The 19,393-nt window shown below is 35.6% G+C and overlaps 1 long non-coding RNA gene across 1 annotated transcript in view; it reads left to right on the forward strand.

The window, feature by feature from the left end:
* Positions 1-19,393, forward strand: part of LOC140001720 (uncharacterized) — a 118,163-nt gene that overhangs the window by 29,042 nt on the left and 69,728 nt on the right. Inside the window, exon 2 of the long non-coding RNA XR_011807217.1 lies at positions 1,208-1,286. This is a non-coding gene — a long non-coding RNA (uncharacterized lncRNA). The remainder of the gene's footprint in view (positions 1-1,207; positions 1,287-19,393) is intronic.

The raw sequence follows: 19,393 nt of genomic DNA on the forward strand, positions 1-19,393 counted from the left end.
CAGGCATTTTTAACAATAAGAAACACTATTTTATGGACTCTTAGTATATAGCTGTGCAAAACCTGCTAATTTGTTATTTAGTTTTGGAGATTCTGTTCTGAGTCAGGGTGCTGAAAAACAAACTATTTTTAAAAATATATAATTCTTATTTTACTATTAAGTTATCCTGCCTCCATTGTAAAAGCTGGTTCACTGCATGCTTTGAATTTATGTGTCTTTAGATTAGTGAAAGAATGATACTGGAGATTCATTGTAAGAAGTGAACAGTTATTCAACAACTTACTTAATGTTTTACTATCAGTTCTCTGGGCAATTTTGCTTTAAGGCAGAGAATGCAGTAATGAGAAGTACTTGGAAAAGTTGATGGGTAAAAAGGTGATGGTCAGTGGAGCTGGCCAGGGTCACAATCTAAATTCTCTCTACCAGAAGTGCAAATGCTATGGCCAAAGGGTCATTACACCTACAGAAATTCTGGCAAAAACTATGTTCACCTCTACAACACAGAAACATGTAGAGCTCGGAGGTCTTACAAATCATTGCCCTTCTGTCTATATCTGAATGTGTGGCACTGTTTTTTTCCGGGCTGTCTCAGTGGCCAGTACTTCACTAAATCAATGCCTGTCCTCCCACACTGGAGCTAGTGTTATCTATGAAGGAACTGGTTTCATGTCTTGTAGGCAAAGACTCCTGCAGAGAAGGAGACTGTATTGTGCCACATTGTGGTTTATTTCAGAACTAAGTAAGAATACCTTGTATTCAAAACTAGCATAGCTGGTTTATTTTATTCTGAAGACTTACATCTTCAGGCATAGAGGCCTAGTGAAATGTGTTTGGTGATTTGTGCTATTATCATGCTTTCCTTAAGGGTTGTTTGGCTAGGAAGCATGCACAAAGAAACCAATTTACAGCCTGTCAATATTGCCATATTTGTAAAGCATCCTGGAAGCCTGACTTGCTTTCTAGGCCTTAGCACATCAGCAGCTTGCCTCAGGATCTGGCTCCTTAAAGATTACGGGGGTGACTACAGCTTTTAAGTAAATGATCTCACACTTACATTTCTGGATGCAAGCTCCAGTTTTGTGATAAATCAAAGTTGTTCATGCTCTGCTTCCTGGAGGTCACTGTAAAGCTAAAGTAGATTTGCTTCATTTATGGTTACTGGGATACATATTTTCTGAATCTCTGTATTTTCCTCTTCCCCCCCCAGTGTACCAGCACAATCAGTGGGTGCATTACTCACAGACAGCACTTGCATGCAGGTATGCCAAGAGGGATCCCAGCTTGCAGTAAGTCACATTTTTATAAATACTGTACTCTTTTAAGTTGCCTCTTTTTATATTTGAGAATATGAAATCAATTCTTCTGTCATTTCCATGAACACATAGAGATTCTCTTGAGCTTTGGAAGGAAAACAGGAGAGAAAGGAAGTGCATGGCAGGAGTGGTATTTCATTCCCTGTTTTCCTTTCATGACTCCTCTGTCCTATCCATTGCCCAGAGAAAAGAAAGTCTAACCACATGCTTCAGAACAGAAAAACACTGTTTGAGAGGGCAGTATTATGCCTCAGTTTGCATTTTAATTAAAGCTGGGGCAAAAAGAAAAAAATCCACATCTTTCCTTTAATGGGGCAAGAATATGTTTCCTCAACAGATACAGGCTATGTGTGAAGTGCATAAATACCTATTTCTTATTACCGAAGAATTTATACAAGGTACCTGAATGATTCTCTCTGAGGCATTTTTTTTTTTTCTTTCAAGGTTAAAATACTGTATGGCTTCTCTGAGGGAAAATTAATCTACAGTTTTCTATAGAGTACCATGGGATAAAGTAAACAGTGCTTTAATATCTCTTCTAAATGACATACTATAAAAGTAAAAGTGACACATTTTTTACTTGTTTTGAGTGCACAATTTTTCACACCACAAGTAACTATGTAATTTATTGGAAATTACACATTTACTTTATTCATTAGTACTTGTAAAAATAATTTAATTACTTCTAGCCTATTCTAGTTTTATGGAAAATGAAGAATGACTTGATTCAAACATTAATAACTAAATTAAGTAATTCTTTATGAGGCATTTACTTCTAGACTGCCAGGACTTTCAGCTGCAAATAAGCCCCGTAGACCAGGTAGAGATTAGTTCAGTGAAAGCACACAGCTTCCCATTCTCACTTTATAACATTCATCTCATTAGATCATGCAAGATCTGTAACTCCCAGTAACGGACAGAGATCAAGAAGTAAAGGAAGAACACAGACTTATGGAAAGAGATAGAGGAGAGAGCTTTCCTTTATCTGTAAGAAATATATCAGGCAAAAGATAGGAAACAGTAATGTAAAAGAACATGCTTGTCAATCAAAGAGAAACATAGTCTGCTAGTTTGGCAACAGTTCACTCTGTTGCAATTCTTTTACCTCTTCAATAATTATGGATGTGCTGTTACACAAAGGCTACTGGGAAGTACAGCAGCTTACTACCTTCAGTACAAGTAATGACTATGACCACATAGTTATCACAGTCAGGGTGCAAAAAAATCAGAGGAAAGAGCAGGTGAGAGAACAGTTCTGCAGGCAATGTAAATTATGTGAGCCAGAGGAAATTTCACCCTGTGACACTCTAGATCTGATTGAAGCAAGGCAGTAGCCATTTTTTTCGACACCTTTTAGAAGCTCCAGAAGAAGAGAAAATGGCAAAGCAGGTCTTTAGAGGCAAACAAGAAAAGGAAGAAGAAGTAGGAAATATATGCTGGTTACAGTAACTTAGTTCCTAGAAAAAAATATGCACCAAATAGTCAAAGAATTGATAACAGAGAAGAACAAACACCCAACAAGAAATGGTGAGAAACAAATACCAAAACAAATACATGATAAGTGAAAAGACTTGCAGAAAGCAGAGAAGAAATTGACAGTGTCCTTTGGAAAGGCATTTTGCACTATGGTTTTACAATAAAGCTTGGAAAATATGGTTTAGATTAAATTAGCAGCACAAAAAAAAAAAAAAAAAGTGAAACCATGCTCTGTTTCTAGATATTAGTGGTTGATTGTCAAAGTGGAAGACTACAGCGGAAGAGACTTCATGGATATGTGTCCTGGTTTGAGTTTGTCACTTGAGAATTTGGCCAAGGACTTGAGAGGATATTTAAGGAATTTGTATATATGCTTAGGCTTGATGTGTGTTTTTGGCATGATTAGATTTAATATATATATATTATGACAAATTGAAAAGATAAAGATCATCAGAACACTGTGCTTAGATAAGAATAAAGAGTTGCACAAAAACAAGCTGGCTAGTCAGGAGAAGTGTATGTAAGAGGACCTCATCCTGAGTCAATAATGTCAACGGTGTTGCAAAAAGACAGCTACCACTGTGGGCTGTCAAGAATATATCCTGAAAGACCTGTGACCTAATGCTTCTACCTTTTTCAGTGTTGGAATGGTCCCGGCTGGAATACCACATTCGATTTGTTAACACTATGCTTTTACAAAGATCAATTAGTAGAGGAATGAGAAGATCAGAAATACAGAAAATATGTCCTATAAGTAAAGGTTGGTTGAAGCTGTGTTTGGCTTAGAGAAAGAGAAGCATGATAGCTTTGGTTTTGTATATGAAGGGAATTAACTTTTTTTCCTTTTCACCAAAAGACATATACATTATTCTTTAAAACAAATAAATGCTTCTCTTAAAGTAACAAGTGCATTGTTCTGCCATGGAGGTTGTGGGATCTTCATCATGTGAGTTTTAGAATGACTTGTAACAAGTGTCTGTCAGGAATGATGAAAGCGGAGGTGGCCCTGGGCAGGTGGAAGAATAAGATGACTATGTAAATGACCTCCTTTCCCTTTTCCTATTACTTTTTGGAACAGATGGCCAAGTAAATCTGTGGCTAACAAATCAGCAGATTTTCCTCTATCATGAGAACAAATCATGACTACTGAAATTAGAATACTAGTCATAGACAGAGAAGAAAAAAAAACCCTTGCAGACTAATTACATTGTGTGCGTGCGTGTGTGTGTGTGGGGGGGGTGTTAGGTTTATACCACACTAGTGCAAAGAAACTAAATAATCACTCTGAATCTCACCCTTACTGTCATATGCCAATACTGCACTGTGATGTTTAAGTCTAATATATTAATGTTATCCATTTTTTATTACCAGTTTTAATCTCTTTTCTGTTTCAAAATAAGAGCTGCTTTTCAAAGCCACAAGAAAAAAAAAAAAGACAGAGCGAGAGAAAGAGAAAAATAGAGATGACTGTTACTGGTAGTCAAGCCTGATATACAGCAGTCTGAAAAACACAAAAACAGTGTTCCTCCCTGCATAGTGTCAATTGTTACACTAACATTCACAGTTCTACGGTGTGACACATTGACCCCAAAATCTTCAAACATTTGGGATTCAGCATTTCTACAGCAAGATGTATTTTCTTGGGCTGACACATTTTTCATTTCTGTAACTGGAGGTGTTCCATGGTCCAGACCATGGCCAGATAGTATGGGTAACAGGAAAACCTAACATGGTGATCATTATTATTATTTTTATTATTATTATCTAGATGCAACAAATGCCATCGACAGTAAATGAACATACTTTGCCTTTCTCATGTTGTGGCCAGGCATGCAAGTGAGCAAATCAATCAGTTTGCACATGTCCTTTCTTATAGATTTTCCAAGGGCATTACATAATGATTGTGTCTGTAACACTTTAATGACATCATAAAATTTCTTGTTCAGCACAAAGAAACATTTTTTAAGATGGGCTCATCAAAGGAAGTGGAATTTTAAGTAAAAATAATTAGGCTTGCTATTTGGTATAAATATTGCTTCGACAGTATTATACATATTTTGGTTGCCAAATATTTTATTAAATGATAACTATCATAGAATTTCCAAACATCATCAAGCTTTCATCATTGTTAATATTGTGGTAATCCAAAAAGATCTTGTCCTAGTGTTAGTAGTTTTTGTTAATGCTGTAAGTTTTTATAAATTAGAACTGTATAGTTACCCTAAGCCCCCACAATTTTTTGTCTCAGGCATTAACATTTCACTGATAATACTCGTTTCATAAATCTTGGCATTGGTGTTAAATTATTCATATGGTGTTATATGAAAACACATGACAATTTTTTAAAAATGTATTCGTCAAGCATCTTGCAATCAGCTAAGATGCCACTCTGCTGGTTATTTTTCTGAATCTTGCCATCTGAATACTCTGAATAAATTTTATTTTATTCAATAAGTTTCTCTCTTGTTTCCAGGCATTTCTTTTATGATTTCTACAGATTCACTTATATTGTATTACCCTTCTATTTTATTTTATTTTTTTCTTGTCTTGATTTTCCTTTCTATCTGCCATGTGCTCTATTTTACTATTCTTGCAATCTATCATTTTAGCTTTGAAAAACATATTCCCTATTATCTGATCTTCCCTGGATGTACTTAACTTTGTGACATTCTTCTTCTCTGAGTGACCTTTGTAATATAAACTTTCATTGCTGCCTCCTGAAAGTGTATTCTGACAGTAAGGGCAGGCACACCTTTAATTCTTAAATACAGAAACTGCACTTTTTGATGTCCCTATATTCTTCTTCAATGCTTACATTTCTTCAATATGACAATTACATAGCATTAATAAGTTGCATTATATATTTTTGTTTTCCTTTTTTTTTTTTTTTTTTTTTTCTGAATTGTCATACATTATTCCTTTGCTGTGTATCCAGAATGTGATGAAATACACAGTGGGTTTTCAGCTGGGAGAATAATTCAAGGCGAATGAAGCAAACAAAAGTCAAATTCAATAGTAAGAGGTATTATTGTTAATATGCGTTTAAATGGCAAATATCTTCTGGTCGTTTCCAGCACAGATCTCTTCAGAGTGTATTCTCAGAATTATTCTCAAAAATCATGAAAATGACATGGTTTAGTTTCATTTTGTAAAACACTCAGTGCATCCTGAATATGGAGAGGAATAACTAAGAGAGCCCAAACAATATTAACTTTTTCCTCACCACTATTTCAGAATAGTAGTGAAACTTCAGAGAACTTGACCAGAATGCTAGGAGTGATCACAAGATCACAAGTCAATGTTACTCCTTGTCCCAATAAACCTCTCTAAGACTGCATAAAGTAGGAGCTTGTTTTATTTTCTGCTTATACTTGTGGGTAAGGCTTTCTGGATGATCTTAACTCTGATTTCTACTCCTGAACGTGCTTTTTTTTTTTTTTTTTTTTTGAAGATGGAATCCAATAATCCAGTTTTGGGATTTATATTCTTTTGGAATGCTTGCAATTGTAAAACACAACCTTTTTATTTTAGGAAATATTTGTTTGGAGAACATTCTTTCAACTTTTATTTATTTATTTATTTTTACATTGGAATGTCATTAAAGTGAATACTTAGTAATTTAGGCCTGGGAGTCTTCAATAACCCTTGAAATTAAGAGGAATCTCTATACTGAACTAAAAATCAAGATAGTCTAAAGATATTTCTAAGTGAATTTATTATCCTGAGCTGAGCCTTATGTGAAAATCTTGACAAATATTTCAGTAGTTTTTCATAAAAAGTAGTGAATTTATTACTTACAAGAACCTAAAACTAAATCTATATACAGGTTAGGTTTCAGGAACTGCTTTCAGTACTCAGTTTATCATGTGATCAAGGTCTTGGATGTTAAAAAGTACTCAGAACTGCATCAATGAGAATTATGCTAGAGTATTACTCTAGATTGACATAAAAACTATTAAGATATTCAAAATACCAAGTCAGATTTGAAATACTGGCAATGAGTATGTGTATTTTTTCCCTGTCCTCATTTAATGGAGTTGCAGTTTTCTCATGGTCTTTAGCTGGCCCAAAGGTAATTTGTTATTCCTAGAAATTCTTCCAGCAGGTTCTAAATGAAGAGCTGAAGCTCTGTAAAGATTTATTCTCTTTGTTTTAGTCATACTGTTATTTATTTGTGACATTATTATCAAGTTTAAATTTGTTGCACCTTTTTTTTTTTCAAATGTCATTCAATTCAACAGTACTATTTACCTTCAGTTTCCACTGAATGTCATAGAAAATGACACTTTCTCATAAAAGTGTGGTATTGATTAAAAAATGAGTTTCAATAACCTACTCCCCGAGAAAACACTTTAAAAGTCCTTAGTAAAAGATGGTGAAATTTTCAAGAAATTAAATAAGCAAGTGAAAAGCCAATTCTAACTAAAATCAAAACAAAAACAAGCAAACAAACACCAAAACACTCACTTCCATGATTTTTTTTTTGAGTCAAAAACTTCCAAAAATACTTTTTTTTTGAGTCAAAAATATAATTCTGTTATATCGAAATGATATTAATTGAAATTGAAATGCATGCATTTTATTTTTCTTGAGTATCCATCTTTGCAATCTAGATATTAAAAAGAAAGCAAAAATCTCGAGTAATGAATAGGTGAAAAATCGCATGCCCCCTCACTGAAATTTATGCTTCCTTAAACTGGGGCTGGCTGTCTGGTTTATGAAAATGCAATATAGAAGAACCTTGGAAATCTCACCCTAAATTTTTCAGGTCAAACATTATGAGTCACCTTTGTTTGTTAGAAACTCTTTTTAATAACCTCTTAACGTGCCTGAGATAAATTGAAATGCAAATTCTCACACATAGCTCTTACAACTGAATTACCACTAAAAAAAAATGCCAAATTAAAAATAAACAAAAAAACCAAACAAACAGTATGCCAAATTAAAACAACAACAACAACAAAAATCTTATATCCCAAACTGTTTTTAGTTTCTGAATCTAAACAAATTCTTAATGGAAAAGAACAATTCCTTTGATTTCAGGAAAAAATTAGGAAAAATGTTATAACTGTATAGCAAAGGAAATTACTTTGAGTAAGCATATTGACTCATTCTGGATTTAAAATTTAAAAAAGTATTAAAAAATGTCTTATAATCCATTTCATAACCTAACCATTTTGCACGTCTATGGCAAAACATGACTTCACAGCTTCTCCAGAAGCTCACAGATCCTGTTCTTGGTATCCAAGGAAAGTGGGGAAAAACAAGAATGAGCACCCTGACAGCAGAATAATTTTATAACCTCATTTTATCACCTCAGATGATAAGAGCATAAAATTATTTTATTAGGTCAGGCTAAAAGGCCACGAAATCAGTACTGCATCTTCACCAGTGACTGGTACAGGGCATTTAAGTTCTCTTTTTAAACTTTGACCTTCTGTTTATAGATTACATATCAAGCTTCATGTTTGTTCTTGCTTTGAAACAAAGCAATACAAAACAAAACAGTTTCTAAAACTCTTTTGATATGTCTAACTGTGATTTTATATTTATATATATGTATATATTTATATATTTCAGATTTTCCATTGTCTCCTTTACCTTTTCTACTCAACAGTATGGTTTCCTCGGAGCTATGAGAAACATTTTTTTTTGATGGCAGGCATGATTCTTATTTGTCATGAAAGTGCAATACATTGCCTTTAAAAACTTTCTGTACCACTTGTAGCAATTTTATACTTTTTATTATTTCTTTTAATTTTATCTAGCTGCCTTGATTTTGGAAAGCTGAAATTTTAGTGCTGGTCTTAACAGCAGCTAGACAGAAAGCCTGAGGTAAATGTGCCTCAGACACTGTGACATTCTGCTAAGTTAATATTATCACTTTTCAGAAAACATTACTACAGAAATCCCCACTTTTAGCAATAACCATAAAACTTGGAAACACTGGCTTGCAGGACACATATATTCTTTTTGAGTGATACACTAATAAGAAGACAACCTCATTTCACATGTTTCAATTTGTTTGTTCTCAGAATAAGGCATAAGTAGCCAGTAAAAATGTTAAAAAAAATAAAAATAGGATCTTTACTTATTTTCTGAAATCCTTTACTTAGTTTACTTTAGATTAATTTTAATTTAGATTATTTTACTTAGACCCCAGAATACTGACAAAAATATTCTATCATGGACATTGATAACAGACTCCTTGGAATGGAAAGAAGCGGTTGGGTCCTGGCTCTTATCCTTTGCTCCAAAAGGTTCTCCATAATCCATATAAAAAAGATATGTGAAACTCATCCAGAATTCCCTGAGGAACTGTGCCCATCTCGGTTACAATGCAAGCTGAAAAACAGAGATTCCACTACAATAGAAATTGCTTTAGGCAACCACATATTAATATGGGATGTAACAAAATCTTGCAAGACAGACGAAGAAGTGTGAGGCCTTCCCTTCAGGCCTTCCAGTATACAGTAGACAGCATTTTCAGTTGAAGTCTTGAAATTGTCCTGCTTCTCTGTGCAGCCCTTGAGAAAACTACAGCTTTGCGTCAAAGTACAAGAAACAACATGAATCTACCCAATTTTGACTTTGAGTTACGAGTTTAGAGTTTCCATGAGTTCAGCTTTCAGATTACTTACTCTTGCTTGAAACATTAATGCAGAAAAAAAATATAATAAATACTAGCAAGTTAATGATGATCAATATAAAACATGTCTGAGAACCCTTATTTATTGACAGCTTCATTTCAGAATGTTTAAAGGGAAACTGCAGGGCTGGAGCTGCTAGGGCTCCTGGTATATTTCCTTTCAACTTCTCAGTCAGTACAATTTTGTTCTGCTTCACTGCATTGACGACTAGCTGTTGTGGAAAATTTAATAGCGATGTCTTATGCAAATAGTGTGCTCTACAAGTAAAACAAATAAAAACGAGGAAATGTACACATTGTACCTTTGAAAGGTTGCAAGCAGTGGCACAGAAGACTTGGGTTACAATAACATCTGAAATGAGCCTGGGAGTGGGAACGTAGCAAGGCTTGTTTCAAAGGGGAACCAGTTCACTAAACACTAGAGTGATTTAATGCACCATCAATTATTTCCTGCTTGTCACTTAAACAGGCTCCACATATGCATGGCAGGTCCATGAGTGCAAAGAGGAGGTAGAAAGCATGATTTATTGGCTGGGGCAAACACCTGCGAATTAAGCAGCTCAGAAATTAGCCACAAGTAGCATATTAGTGCAGCTAATCAGGCACGGTTCAGTATTTCAGTTTCTTGATTTGCCCATAAATAAGGCTGTATGTGGCTGCCCTGGGGCGTTCTGGTGATTAACAGCCCTGACCTACAGTAAAGAGTGCAATCTAAACAATTTAGTGGGGTCTGCAGGTGTACACTGTAGGCTTGTTGCTTATAGGGCTGGTACATCCAGTATGTAGAAAGCTCCTGGTATCTGGATGTCTTGTTTGTACATTTTATCACACATTTAATGATCAATTTGTTTTTCATTCATTTACCAGAGCCTGGTAATATTAACAAGTTTTAAACTACGAGGCACTGATGCACAACTGTGAAACCCAGTTGTCTTCTTTGTCTTGCTTGGATGCCAGAAAAATGGGAACATCATTCTTTGCAGTGCACTTTCATATCTCACACCACACTCGATGACTTTCATCACAGTGGAAATGACAAGTTGCTACTTGATCTGTGGTTGGCTAAGCCTACCTGTTTATAGCTAATGTAAAAAAGTTGTGCAGAGGAGCCTATACGCAGCAAGCAGCAATCTGCTGTTCTCATTTTGCCAAACACTGAAGCAAAGACAGAAATTTTTGATCACTGTGTTCTGACACCTTAAGCGTGGTGTCAGAAGGGGAGGTTTGAAGCTCCTTTGAAACACTACGTGTGAGCTCATGTAAACCTCAGTAGTAGTAGCCATATTGACTGTAATGCTGTTAGAAAAATGACACCTGTGCAAAAGGAAAGGAGGAAAGACATCCCCCAGACAAGATTCTGGGAAAGGCATACTGGTCACCCAGAGTACTTGCCGTAGCCTTCTAATTCTTCACCTCCAAAAGAATGTATGAAGACATGGACAAGGATGAAAATGAATGACTGGTGGGAAAGATGTGAGGTAGCATTGCCTGTAAGGGGACAGCAGCCATGTCAGATCATCAGCTTTTGCTTTCATGACCCTTGTCAGATTTAGCATAGGCAGATGAGAGGTTGTTTCTGCTGTTTGGCTACCCCCATATGATTATGATTGCTTCAAAGTCATTCAATTTCCCTGGTATGCTGAGTGAGGGTGATTGGCATCCATACCACTCACAGCCAGCTCCTCCAACAGTGATCTGACTGATCTGCATTGGACCATCTGGGGAACCTCTTGCGTGGTATCTGTTTCAAAGGCCTTTGAATCTACACCAATAGGACTCTCTAGTGTACTCATGGCATACTTGCTGCATGTGTCTGTTTTCTTTAATGATCTTACTAGCTCTGAATGGAAGCCACTTGGAGATTTTTAACTTGGGGTTACACTGTTTATAAACCTCAGTGTGAAACAACCTGATGAGACCACGAAACACCCTTAAGAGAACATGTTACCATCTTCTCATACCACCTGGGTACATCTAGAAGCACTAGTTTCTAGCTCCACATCTGGGACAGCAAGAAGCACTTGTTGAGGCACTTTCTTCTTCTAGAGTGTTCTTCTTTGCTGGGATTAGGATACTTAGAAAATTTGTTTCAGTGTCTTTAAGAATGAGTATTTATTTATATTGGAACCAAGATGATCACAGGGATGGCTTTCTTCACTCCATATTTAATAGTTTTAATAGCACAATACTGAGGGTATTTACTATGTGTAGAGAGGGTTGTAAGAATATGATTTTGGATATAAGACTGGCAGACTGGTCTGTGCAAAGGAGCAAGCTGTCTAGCCCCTGTACCTGCCTACTTAAATTTTCCACCAGGCCTGGGTTCTGCCTAAAGACCTCTTTGTTCCATCCCAGGATATCTGGCAGGTCTGAAGTGTGGCATGTCAAAAAAGGGGGAAAAAAAAAAAGTTCAAAATGAAACAGTGTAATTAAACAAACAGCATAGACACATCCTTTTTTTTTTCCCCCTTGCTTAGATGAAGTGGAAATAAAATGGGACAAAATGTTTTTGCTGGTTGACATGAAAGACTGCTTTTCTTGGAATAATTTTGAATATATGCTTTTTCCTAGTACATTCTATTTAATGTTGTCATTGTCATACTGATATATTTTAAACTCCTCATGTATTTCAATAGAGGTAGAGAATTAAAAACATAAAAGAAGATAGAAATAATAGATGCTTTTGAGATGTTCACTATATTGCTATAGACTACAATGAGATATGGAAAAGTTACAAGGTGTGTGTGATAGGAAACACTCAACAGTGTTGGTAAGTATTGTAAACAGAATAAAAAATGATCAAAATATAATGCATAATTTAGAAAAGGTTGCAGTGCGGGACACTATCAGATCTATAAAGATTGTTCATATGCATTAAAGGATTTTATACTATCTCTTTGGAAAAGTTAAAGTAACATTTGAAGTTGTATCTATGATTTTGAAAAGTGTATAGTATCATCAGATCACCAAAGTGCCAGAGCTCTTGTTATAAAACAGCCTTTGTCTTTCGGTACAGGGGATGTTAAATTTCAAGTATAGCAAACTCAAAAGAGCTACATAAAACCAAGCACAGGTTAAAAAAAGCAGATTTATTGTGAGAACTCTGAAATGATATCTAGATGATCCTCTGAGCAGCCCTTGAGATGTCAAAGATGATAATACAGTAACAACATTTGGGAAGTATTTCTGGTTTTACACTTAGCCTTTTGGCAGGAATTTATTAAGACAGAATAAGCCTGTGACTTTTCAATTCCAAGTACAATTTGTTTCTCTAATATATCTGCAGGAGTAATGTGTGATGGAATTTTTCCTTTGCTGGGCCCAGTAGTTGTGGGTGATGATGTGCTATAATAGGTTCTCACAGGCCATATCTCAACAAGATAAAACACAACACATGTACATCTGTGGCCCAGTGTCAATGCCTTAAACGTACATCAGAAATGCATTAAATCTTCTGATTGCTATTTTGTTTGTACAGCTTGTTGGTTCAGAGTTTCCTCTGTAATGTACCCTGCTGATTACCTTGAATTATTGGTATATCCTTGGTAGAACAAGCACACCTAGTTCAGAAACACAGCATTACAGATGTGGCTTGAATCTTTTCCTTTATTAGTAGAAGAAGAAAAAGAAAATGTTCTTAAAGTTATTTCCATTATGCTTCCTGAAAGCACATATCTCAGAATCAACTGTGTCCATCATTGCTTTTGATCAAAAGTAAAGGCACATGATATCTCATCAGAAATTTATCCACATAGCTGTTTGTGTGTGTATCTGTGCCTGTGCCTATACATAATGACAGAACAGTGTAGAAAATAAAGTATCATGGACAGGTGTGCAAATGGCATATCAGAAGAGGCATTTTTAGTTTTGGGTACTTTTTTTTTTGGGCCAGATTCTTATCTAGTTTAAAGCTGCATATCTCCTGTCAGCTTCATTACTCATATGCATGATTTTTCAAAGAAAATGACTTTTTTAGAAGTAAACAGAAGCTAAACATTAACGGAATTCTTATTGCTATCAATCAAATGCTTGATTGATAAAAATGAAGCATATATATATGTTATATATACTATACTATACTATATTATAGTATATTATACTATATTATACTATACTATACTATTATTTGACACCAGCCACTTAAAGACTCCAGTGTTTCCACATACTATATCTGAGCTAATATAGTCTGCTGAAAGTGTAGTAAGACTACAGAGAAACCTGAATACACCCGTAGGGTTTCAGTTTGTGTCTAACCATCTTGGAATGTGTACAGAGCAAAACAGTGTCTACTTTTTCTTTCTTCCATTTGGTCGTCAACATTAATCGAGAGCTGTATCTGTGTACTCATGTGTACACTGTGGTGCTGATAACCATGCTATGTACTGCACATCTGTCTCTGGCCCATCCAGATTGGAGAGCTGAAGTGACTCCTTTCTCATACACATCCCTGGGTTTCCTTTCAAAGGGGACCACAGGAAAGTTGCTCAGAAGTGTCTGCCTGGGAACAGGGACTGCAGGATTAATATGAGAGTCAGACCACTGAGCTACAGAGGATTTGATAAAAGATTTTTGGTAAATTCCATGTAGTCTATATGTAACAAATATGCAAATGGTGTTAAAGTAAATCCCAGATTAGGGGAATAGAAAGTGATACTCTTCCATCCTCTGCTCAAAACAAATTTTTATTAATTTTGTAAGTAAATGTAAATCAATGTATACTTAACACACGTGGCACTTCTCCACTGGAGTTCACAGCTTCTCATAGGGAGATGAAAAAGTTGTAGTTCTCAGGCAAGTGGTGAGTAAGTAGTTGCTAGTCTACCACTCTCTTCCAGATGAACAGCTCTTTTTCACAACACTGTGAAGTGGTCAGATCATGATGGCATTTCTGCAACACAGATTTTGTTCATATTGTTGTGTAGAGAATTACTGTTCTTTGGACAGATGCAGGTATTACTGTTGTTTCTATATTAATCATCTGCCTATGAAACTTCAGTTACTCAGTTGGGAAGCTGAGTCATTATCATGCAAGATAAATGTTGTATAGACAAGTCAAAATGTGATCCTTAGTTACTCCCAATACAAATTAGACTGCATAAACTTTTCACTGCATACAGATGAGTAATCAAATTAATCCTATAAATGAAAACATGCAATGAAAAATATGTTTGTTCTGTATTTTATTAGTTAATAATGACTGTTTTTATAGGTGAAGATTACAGAAATGACATTTTGATCGTAACAAGTATCTGTTAACTATAATTAGAAACAGTTCCTATTTCTGACGGAATTGAAACATTTTATTGTTCTACTATGTCCAGTGGTTGACAAAGATGATTTTTAAAGTGACATCAGTAGAAGCAGGAGGCTATGGATATAGCTAAATAAAAGAATACTTGTAAGAATTCTTTTAAGTATATAATTATAATATATATAAAGTATGAATATATAATATATATAAATCTATATATTATTTTATATTTATATATAATATAAAAGTATATTTATGTATAATATGTATATACATATTATATATTGATATATATTTCTATATATAAAGTATACATATTAAATATATCTATATATAAATATATATGTACATGTATTATATGTATGAAGTATAATTATAAGAAAGCATATTTTAATAGTAATAATACAAAATGAATTTATATATGCCCATTTGGACAAATACAGCTGATATGACTTAAAATCGAACTAGATGCTTATGTCTCTGTAGTAAATGGATTCTGAAATGAGTGAAAATAAAAAATGGCAACATACTGCAGATGCTTGGAGACAACTGTCTCTTAGCAAATGAACTGTCTGGTGAAGTGAACCCACCTGTAAATCTATATCCTGTAATGGCATATATATTTACTTGTTTTCTAGTTGCAAACATCACTAGTGAAATACTGAAGGTAATATATTGGAGATAAATAACAGTGTTTAGATGTGACCAAAAGGTATTATAGATAAATGAATATTACTAGATAAAAACTGCTGAGGAAATGTATAGTACCACTGCTGTATTATGAAACAGGTACATTGGTTTAAAAAAGAGACTATTTGCATAGATGACTGAATATGAGTGAAAACTATGGAGATTATAACAGAAGTAACTGTCTTGTTTAAGAATCTAGGCTACTAGAAAATTTGCCAAACTCTTCTGGTCTTTAACTCTGTAATCTGTTCACTGTGCATCTAATGGTTCATTATACTTTCCCATTTATGTTAATGCCATTTTACCCATTCTGCTTCCGAAATATACTGCATACTCTTAAAAAGACTGTTTTAAATTGCTTCTCACTACTGTCCACTTTTTAACATTAATTCAGACTATCCCATTTACCATTAGTCTATATATGTGTTTGTGCATTTAGTAAGTTTAAACATATACATACGCACACCTGTTGATCTAGATAATTAGCGTACGAAAGAGAAGAGAAGAGCAGCAGCTAGTCTAGAGGTGACTGTATTGCAACAGTAATGGTTCATATTTAAAAGTATGCTGTGATTATTTATTTTACATGCTAATTTGGATTGACGCCACAGTGCATTTTGTTATTAAAACTTTAATTTGTTTTTGGCTTCAAAAGTAGACTCTCAGTCTTTTTCATGCAAACATATTATGTGATTTCAATAGAATAAATTCACTTTCACGATCCATTCAACACCTGATTAGTTCATATTACTGAGGCAACAGAGATATGATTAACTTATTCTTGTCTTACAGTTCATAAACTGTGCTGCAGATAACAATGTGAGCCAGTGCTGGTACTTTATTCAATAGGTTGTCTTTAGGAACTTCAGCAGAGACTTGTTTTTCATTAAATATGGTGGTAATCTAATTTATTTGGAGAAATTAGTGTACTTCTTGAAACTGTCATCATACATCAAATAAAATGGAGTTTGACAGCAGTATTTTTTAGCATTCCTAGCAGAAATGAAAAACAGTTACGGGAAGCTTTTTGTGCTGGCATCATTTGTAGATAATGTTGAAGCTCTTCTATATATTTTGATGTGTCTGAGATATATGATTCAGTGCACTGTTTTGGGCAGTCTTCACCACTACATCATTACTGTGAAAAAATATGAGGAAAGTATTTTTAATACAAAAGATGTTTTGTAAACGTATCCTTGCCCCCAAATTACAAGGCACTCATATTGAAATATGCTGTGACAAAATATAGTACTATGCTTTAGCATTTTTAGTCAGACTGTGATAGTCATAGTAGTTTTTTCTTAGTTTAAGTAGAATGAATGCTTTGGATGGTCTCTCATGGACAATTTTCTTGAAATGACTGAAGACAGCATAAAGAACTAGGATGATTGTTACAGAAGGGAAAGAGGAAAAACAGTAGAAAAATTACCTATAGTAAGAAGGTCAAGAAATGTTGATGTGGATTAAAAAGAAAAGAGAAAAAATTACAAGGGATAAATCTGATCTGTAATGGTGCAGATTTTAAAGTGATGTGGTGCTCATCTTATTTGTGCAAAATCTACTTTGACCTGACACAGTGATTCAGTTTGCATTAAGTTCTAATGTTTCAAAATTATTAACCTGAAGCAATTGCTGGAAGAGTAACACAGTTGTGAAGTAAAACAACAACAACAACAGTAAAACTTTCAAGAAAATCTGATGTATCTTACCAGGCTGGCCTTGGATGTGTGAAACAAAGATTCAGATTTTCACTCTGCCTACTTGAGGGCAGTTTTCACCACAAAACACTCCAAACCAGAGGGGTGTTTAAGGTAAGGTTGGCTGTGGTACTTAGGGTGTGATAGTGGCAGTAGAGGCATGGTTGGACCAGATGATCTTGGAGGTCTTTTCCAACCTTAATGAATCTATGATTCTATGATTCTATGATTTGTGTACAGGCAGTTCAGAGAGACATCCAAGTGTGCTTATTCCCCAGAATAGGCTTGAGAGATTTCACCATAAATTTGTTCCAGGGGCAATTTTTTTTTTTTACATGAGTACATTTGAAGTGATTTCACTTTGTCCTTGTTTTGAAGATTGTTGTCTTGCAGTTCCATCATATCCAGCCCTTGGCTTGTTTACTCCATCCTCACTTGTTTGTTGAGGAATCTCTTCTCCATCATTTCTAGTTCAAAGCTGTCCTCACAGGTTGTCCAGCCAGTTCGCAAGCATACTTTAATCCCACTTAGTCAGGTGGATCCTGTCTATACCGAGCAATTGTTGACCTATGGGTGTCCTATGGTCATAGGATCCATCCAGTTCTAGTCAGGCTACCCCTTACATTGGAAGAACTGAGGAGAACACAGCTTGGGCCTCCATGCTCTTGACCACCAGAGCCATGTAGTCATACTTGACTTTCCAAGTCACCCTTAACATCATGACTGGTGCCTACGTGGAAGAACAGCAAGGGTGCTTGTCAGAGGGCCAGGTGATCTTTCGTAGCCTCTCCATGACATAGTGAATGCAAGGCCCCCACAAGCAGCACATCTCCATAGAAGGCAACTCTGATCAACAGATGGGGCTTTCTGTCCCCCACAGTTCGGAGTCTGCTGTCACTATCATTCACCAGTTCCTCCTAGTGGTCCTGAGTAGATCAGGCTCAGCTGCCAAAGATGTTCCATTTAATAACACTCACAGCTATAAGGACACTAAACTTATTCTGTAACTGCAAGCCTTCAGGTAAAGCAGGAGCATTCCTCCTAGTGTGAGAAGTCATCAGTTTCCCCATTTTGTCATGATAAAGTTTCCACTTTCCAACTTCACGGGGACAGGCTCTTGTCTCTCTGCTGCAACTGAAGACTCAGGCTCTTGAAGCTGTTGGGTCTCAGAGAACATTCAGTTGATCTCTTTCTCATCCCATTGGTCTATCTTGCCACTTTGCCTGCAACTCTTTCACTTGGTAGCACAGCTCCTTAACAACTGCACACCTCCTGCAGGCTAGAAAACCATGCGATCCAGTCTCATCAAGAGGTTCCAGGCACTCCCTGTAGCTCAAGACTTGCAAAGCTGCATCCTCCTGCAGCTTCATCTGGGTCCAAGAGTCTGACGACGAATGGACAGTTTCTCCTGTGGCTCCTGGGTACCATGCTGCATGGCACGTTGTCACCATAGCTAAGAAAGTGTATGCTAGACACAGAAAGGTTTCTGGTCTCTCCTTTGCTCACTGTTGTACAAAATGTGCTGTCTATTGGCTGCACACAAGGAGCTCTGCTATGGGACTGGTTCTTACATAGGCCTCTCTTGTGCATTGGATAACAGTGTTCTTGGTTCTCACTATTCAGGTGAGAGTCACTCTAATTCTGACATGAATTTCTACTAAAAATATTCTGAACAGTTCTAAGATCTAATTTCTGTAGGGCAGAGTCATTTGGTCACTAATGCCCTGCTTGTCTCCATTCTATTTCGGTATTTCTGTCTATAGATATCCCCTACAAATAAAACAAAAAGTTGTTCACAGAATGGTTTGCTGAGCTAGCTGATATTTTACACCATTCACATTTTCATAAGTGTAATGTCATTTCTAATACCCAGAAGGTCTTTGGAGAAGAATTTGGTTGGGAAATTAGAAGGACTCCTATGTGAGATAAATACAACCTGAAAACAGGTGAGCAGAAAGCTGGAGAGCGTGGTCAGTGGTTATAATCAGAAAAGCTGGTAATTGTTAGCTTTCACCTAACGTGATCATAATTTCAATTACCATTATTTGTAGAATCTCTAGCCTAATTCATTACTGAAATAATGCTGCCTGGTATGAAAAACAAAACAAACAAACAAAAAAGCCTGAAACTAGTCTTATTTTCTACCAAGCTGAAGGCATACTGTGAAACAAGCTCATCAATAAGAATCTTCCTACAATATTTTTTATACATGGTAGCATTCCACACATAGGGTCAGTTTCAAAGAAACAATCACTTTTTGTCTTTATCTGAAGTATGATCAGAAGTAAAGCAAAACTGAACTGAACACAGAGGAGAC

This window comes from Anas platyrhynchos, chromosome 2 (assembly GCF_047663525.1).
Source record: "Anas platyrhynchos isolate ZD024472 breed Pekin duck chromosome 2, IASCAAS_PekinDuck_T2T, whole genome shotgun sequence".
NCBI lineage: Eukaryota > Metazoa > Chordata > Aves > Anseriformes > Anatidae > Anas > Anas platyrhynchos.